Below are 7000 nucleotides of genomic sequence, written 5' to 3'. Positions count from 1 at the left end.
CTTGGCAATCTTTGGCCTATAAACGTAGCACTCCAATCTCTGCCTTTGTTATCACTTGACATTCTCCCAGTGTTTGTGTCCCTAGATCTCTCCCCCTTTTAAGGACACCAGACCCATCCTATTCCAGTATGACCTCATCTTAACTAGTTACATGCAAAGACCCTGTTTCCACATGGACACATAATTGGGTTAGGGCTTACACATCGTCTTCTGGAGGACACAATTCTATCCTGTAGCATGCAGCCTTACTATCTCTGTGAATATAGAATTGCTGCAGGTAGATTCTGCTCAAAGGGCAGTGTACCCAGTACATCTGTGGTTCTGGCGCTCAAGGGGAGAGGAGGCCTAAGGTTTCTTTGAAATTGACCTTATTCTTCAGGTCAAGTACATGTTCTCAAGAATGTTTTGTAAAGTGGTAGGTATGTTCTCATAAGCATTGTTTCTTTTTTTTTTTATTTTATTTTTTTAGTTATTGGCGGACACAACATCTTTGTTTTTTATATGGTGCTGAGGATCGAACCCGGGCCGCACACATGCCAGGCGAGCGTGCTACCGCTTGAGCCACATCCCCAGCCCAGCATTGTTTCTTATAAGGCATGAAAGGGGAAGAATGTTAGTCATATTTATTTGCATATTATTTGAAGCAGAATGGGCCCTGCAGTCTGCCTGCTGGAAGCTTCCCATCCCTGTGGCACTTTTGTACCCAGGCCACCAGCCATTACTGGTGTCCTCTTACTGAAGCACCAAGGGGCTGAAGTGTAATTTTGCTAACCAGAGCCCATTATTTTTTTGTACTAATATCCTTCACACTTGTCTAGTCAATTGTCTTAGTTTTTAAAAGTCCTGTTGCTTATATCAAAGTATGAAAGTAGAGAGAAATAGCTTCTGAAACTCAGTTTACTGTGGAGATCCCAAGGGAGAGTTCTGCTGCAGAGAAAGAGCTTGTTGAGAAACAGCCTGTCTGCAGGCTTGGGGGCAAACATCCAGGACAAGTTGGGGAGGAATTTGCCAAAGATCTGCCCCATAATGATGCCTGTTCACTGTCTTCACCATGAGAATAACCAAAGTTCCAAAGTGTGTTTCTTTTTTTAAAAAAAGCTCCACAAGGGTTTTTTTTTTTTTTTTTAAGTGCAATTAAGAATATGTGTGGTTTTATACTGGTGGATGGTTAATTAGTGTTAGAAGATTTGATGCTTCTGGAACATGTTTGGTACTCATCTCAATTTCTGTTTCCTTGATTTTCTTTATGTTCTTTTAACAGATCTATTCCTGTGGGAGCTGTCTGAGATGAGAGGCACACACCTTGGTTTTGGGGATAGACTGAGCTAGGCAGCTGCTACCAGCTTCTTTTTGTAAATTAGGCATGACCCATCTAGGGACTTCTGGGTGATCACTAATGAAGTGAGGGGAGGGAAAGATGTTACCTCCAAAATAGGCCCCTCATGGGCTTTGGCTAAGCCAAACACTTAATATCATTTACATGGTTCTGTGTAATTACAAAGTTTATGTGTATAAAGAGAGCTGTTTCTGTGAAACTGTATATTTTATAAATAAATATATTGCTACTTTGAAAAAGTGCTGCCAGCACCCATATATTATCATTTTCCATGGGGCTTCTTTTTTTGTGTGTGTGCTGGGGATTGAACCCAGGGCCTTGTGTTTAGTATCTTAGTCTGTTTGAGCTGCTATAACAAAATACCTTAGACTAGGTGATCTGAGACTGGGAAGTCCAAGATCAAGGCCTCAGCAGTTTCAGAGTCTGGTAAGGGCCCCTTCCTCATTCATTGTGCCTTCCATGAGTCCTCACATGGTGGAAGGGGCCAACAAGCTCCCTCGGGTCTCTTTTATAATAGAATTAATCCCATTTGTAAGGATTCTGTCCTCAAGACCTGGTAACCTCCTAAAGACTCTACTTCTTAGTCCTATTGCATTGGGAATTAGTTTTAAACGTGAATATTTGGGGGCAGTACAGACATTCAGACCATAGCATATTGTGATAGAAAACTTAAGAAAACAGGGTTTACAGGGGTTTGCAGGGGAGGTCTCTCTGAGATAATGCTATTTAAGCTGAGAATTAAAGGATGATAATGAACTAGCCATGGGAAAGATAGGGAGAAGAATGTTCCAGTTGGAGTTAACAGCAAGTACTGAGGTCCAAGGTGTAAAAGAGCACAACATTTTCCAGGGACTGAAGGAAGAAAGATGGGGAGATGGTAGAAGACCAGATGAAGAAGTAGTCAGGAGCTATAACCTAATGGGCAATGAGTGACTTTTAAACCTTTTTGACATAAGTACAGCTACAAAATACTTTGTATATACCCCCTGATACATAGATGCCAATATATATGACTGGATAATAAAAGGGAGGATAGTGAGTAGATTTTTAGTTCCCTTTTGGAGGTAGCATGTCAGGATGCTAATACTGATGGATCAGGGTGGGAGGGTGAAAGAATTCAGGAAGATGTTTAGCATTTGGGCTTGAGCAATTGGGTCAAGGGTGGAGTCATTAAGTGAAATGGCAAAGCCTGAGGCAAGAGGAAGGTTTTGTTCAGGAGGGAGAGGCTGTTAATAATAATTCCCCATTTGACATTAAGTTGAAAACATCTGTATAGTACTGTAGCAGAAAAACAAATGACTGTTTTCTTCTACTATATTCTAACACTCAACATAGAATACTTCACCTTTGGTTGCCAAAATATGTCAGGGGATTTCCCCCAACAGCCAATTCTCCATCAGAAACCACCTGGGTTATCTAATTCAATTCAGTTCTGACATTATCTACCTGAAATTGAGTCAGATAGCCTCAAGCACAGGTAAATAAGGGCTCTGTCCCACAAGGCTGCTCTGCATTTCAGATGCCAATCCCCAATTCCAGGTTATGACCTATGCTTCTGATCAACCAAGTGTAAATTGGGGGTTCCTACAATCCCCTCCTCAGGTTCAGTCCTTTCCTGGAACATTTCACAGAACTCATGAAAGTGCTTTACTTACATTTACTGGTTTATTATAAAGGATATTATACAAGCTACAGATGAACAGTTGATTTGGAAACTTGCAGGGCAAGATGTGTGAGAAAGTCTTGGAGCTTTTGTGCGCTCTCTGGGTGTTCATATGCATTCCACGTGTTCAGCAACCCAGCAGCTCTCTGAATCCTTTTGAGTTTGTAGGGGGGTTCATTACACAGCCATGACTGATGAAATCATAGGTCACTGGGGATGGCTATGGTTTGTACAGGTGTTCCCCCAAAGCTCAGGTTGCTCTCTAGCCGGTGGCACTGTTGGGAGGTGGTGCAACTTTTCAGAAGGAGGCCCTAGTGGGAGGAAGTTGGGTCACTGGGGGCGTGGCCTTGAAGGGGATATGGGGACCCTGGCCTTTTACCCTCACCTTTGCAGTAAGGACTGCCTTGAGGTGAGCAGTGTGCTCTACCATGCCTTCATGATGTTCTGCCTTGCCACAGGCCCCAAAGCAACAGTCAATTGACCATGGATTTAAACTTCTGAAACTAAAAGCCAAAATAAAGCTTTTTTCCTTATAAGTTGTTTATCTCAGAAATTTTGTCACAGTGATAGGAAGCTGATGAACACAGTGATCAACTCAATCCTCAGCACCTCTCCTTTCTCTGAAGAAGGGTGGAGGATGGGGGATTCCCTGATCACATGGTTGGTTCCCCTGGCATCCTGAGGCTATCCAGGAGCCCCCAGCCACAGTTTTCTCATTAACGTCCCCAGAGACATTGATGATTCAAGATATTTCCAAGGCTTTAGGAGTTTTGTGCCATAAAACTGGACAAAGACCTTATTGATATATTTCTCTTTATAAATCACAATTAGTGAGGTCAGAAACACAGAGATTATCACTGAAAAAAATGAAGCAAGTTTCCTCTTCTTTGGCGCTGAGTAGCTGTGAAACCCAGTGCTGCCTTCTGTGCATGTGTGTGTGTACGTGCACGCGTGTGTGTGTGTTCCTGAGTGCATGCCAAGGCTGAGCTGAAGGGCTCTTCTGAGGTAAAGTGAAGTTCATGAGCCGAGACTGAGCTGAGCTGTCCAAATTGGTTTCAGCTGACAGCCTTTGTTAGTGGAGCCCGTGCTCCTGCTATCTGTCTTCTTAGTGTTTTTTTTTTTTTTCATTTTCTTTCTGAATTCATTTCTGGAGCTTGGGGCCTCAAAAATAACAAGCTTTTAAAATGACTGAATGTGCTCTCTGGCTCCACAAGCCCAACCTCTGCCGCGATATGTTCTCAGTAGGACTCTCCATGGGTCCTTATTTTCCCTCCTATCAAAGGAGAATCTCTGAGGGCTGAGGCTGTAGCTCAGTGGTAGAGCACTTGCCTGGCATGTGTGAGGCACTGGGTTCGATCCTCAGCACCACATAAATAAATAAAATAAAGGTATTGTGTCCATCTACAACTAAATATATATATATATATATATATATATATATATATATATATATATATATATATATATATATATATATATATGAGAATCGCTGAACGGCAGACACAAAGTGGACATGATTAGCTTAACAGGGAAGGGGAAAGTCAATGCTGCTTTATGCCAAAAAAGACCTAGAACTTTAGACCTGACCTTGAGAAAGCTCTCCTTCCCCCTTAGCCCACCTCTCAGTGAACAATATCACCATGCAGTGGTGGCTCAGATGGGAAAACTGTGGCCAGTAGCCTGGTTTGTGCTCTTCTTCCACCAGGTCCTGCTGTTGTGAGCATTCCTAACATGGGAGAGGTTTTCTCCACCCTCCCTGCTACTGCCTGGCTTCATGTCCTCATTACTTCTCATTCTGATTATTCCAGGGCCCTCCCACCGGCCTCCTCCTATGTCTCACCACTGTGCACAGTGGTCTTGCTAAGCTCAAGGCTGCTCATACCACAGCCCTGAATAAGATCTTTCAGTAGCTTTTCATCGTCCTCTAAGCAAAGCCCCTCCCTGGGATGTGGCATGCTCAGGGGGGTGATTGAGTGTATTCCCTGCCTTTCAGGCCCCCAGACCTACAAGGTTACCTGGAGAAAGTTGGTCTGCAGAGGGACAGAATCAGAGGCAGTGAGACCAACCTCAGTTGGTGAGCACAGCAGAAGAAAGGGAAGAGAGAAATTGAGGACATTTTTAGCACTTGGGTCTAAAATGCCTGAGGCCTTCTGTGTCCCTGGATATCCCACTTATGACAGACATTGAGTTCTCAACCTTCTTAAATTCACCTAATTTAAACTGGGTTTTAGTTACTTCCATTGAAAGAGTCCTGCCTTATGCAGTCTCCATCAATCTTCCCAACCCACATTCCTTTTCCCTCCTTTAATGATGTACTGTGAGCTCCAAACTCGGTCCCCACCTTGTGGCCCCTTTCCAGTTCTTGCCTTCCCAACTTGGAACACCATCCATCTCACCCAGTCCTAGTTGTACATGTCCAAATTCTACTTCTCCTAAAAGGCCCAATGCCGTGGGCCTCCTCCATGGAAAGTTCCCTCAGTTTTTAAAAATTTATTTATTTTTTTATGCCCATATGTTTTTTTTAAAAAAATATTTATTTTGTTTATGTGGTGCTGAAGATCGAACCCCTGGTCTCACATGTGCGAGGCGAGCGCTCTATCACTGAGCCACAACCCCAGCCCTTCTTCAGATATTTTAATGAAATGATTAAATATGGGTTCTTTCCCTGCACACAGCAGCTCAGTCTAAAACATTCCGTGGTAACTAGCACTTACAGTACACAGAGAGCATTGCCTTTCAAGAACGGACTGGCTGTGCTCAGACACGGCTGCCAGCACTGTCCCAAGACAAGAATCACACCATTTGTCATAGAAATTGATTTTCTCCAACATGTATGGCTAAGATATATCCATCTGACTTTGAACTTGGGATGTGCTGCAGCACAAGAAATCACATAAGTATTCAGCAGCAAAGTCAAGCCAAGGTATCCACGCTTGGAAACATAAAATTGTTTCATTCTGATCTCACTGGGAATCAAGAAAGTCTCTGTGGTTTGCACAAAATACTTCCCAACTATCTCAGCCTTTTCTTACATGCTATCTAGGATCCAAGAGGGGCCTTAGGAGCTAGAGCCAAGACCTACCAGCTTCCAAACATTTTATTGCCCTGTATTTCTTTTAGGTTTATGTGCTAACTTGATGTGTGTGTGTGTGTGTGTGTGTGTGTGTGTGTGTTGCTGAGGATTGCACCCGGGGCCTTGTGCATTCGAGGCAAGCACTCTACCAACTGAGCTATATCCCCAGCCCCTGTGCTAACTTGATTTTAAAATAAACCCAACCAGCCTGATTTTGTCAGCTGTAGAAATCAAGAGTTGAAGCACATTAGTAAGGTCATTCCTGCTTGGGTTTTATGAACCTACAAAATGCTCCAGGGAAGGTTCACCTTAGCAGAGCCTAGTAAGTCTAGTTATTGTAGACAAAACAAGAATAAAAATGACTAACACATTTCCTCTTTTGCCAAGTGGGAACAATATTACATACTTCACTGTTTTGTAAGAATTAGAGATAGCACTTGTAAAGTACTTGGTTTAGTATCTGACAGAAAGCAGATACTAAATTAATAACAACATCAACCATTAATAAATGGTTGATGTTGTTATTAATAGAATCAGTTATTATTTTTTTTGAAGACCACCAGATAGCTGTAAACCAATGATTGAGGGTATACCATGAATAAAGGGTGGAAAAGGCTTTCTATTTGGAAGGAAGGATGGAAAAAGTTGGGTTTGGGAGGTGAGGATGGGGTGAGATCTTTTGGTCACCAGGACTTGCTCTGGTCTGCCTGCTCCCAACTCATATCCAGAGCATGAATGTCTTTCCCATTAATTAAGTTATTATTCCAGCATCACCAAGGCAGGTCCTTTACCCTCCTTCACACTTTAGTTGTCTCATAGAGCACATCTACATATGACACCCCCCTAGATAATGTGATCACTTTTGTTTTCAATTGTCATGCAGATTTTAAAGAACTCAAGAGAACCATGATCTATTATATTTACCAGA

Source organism: Callospermophilus lateralis, chromosome 5 (assembly GCF_048772815.1).
Source record: "Callospermophilus lateralis isolate mCalLat2 chromosome 5, mCalLat2.hap1, whole genome shotgun sequence".
Classification (NCBI taxonomy): Eukaryota; Metazoa; Chordata; class Mammalia; order Rodentia; family Sciuridae; genus Callospermophilus; species Callospermophilus lateralis.
This window is presented reverse-complemented; position numbering follows the sequence as displayed.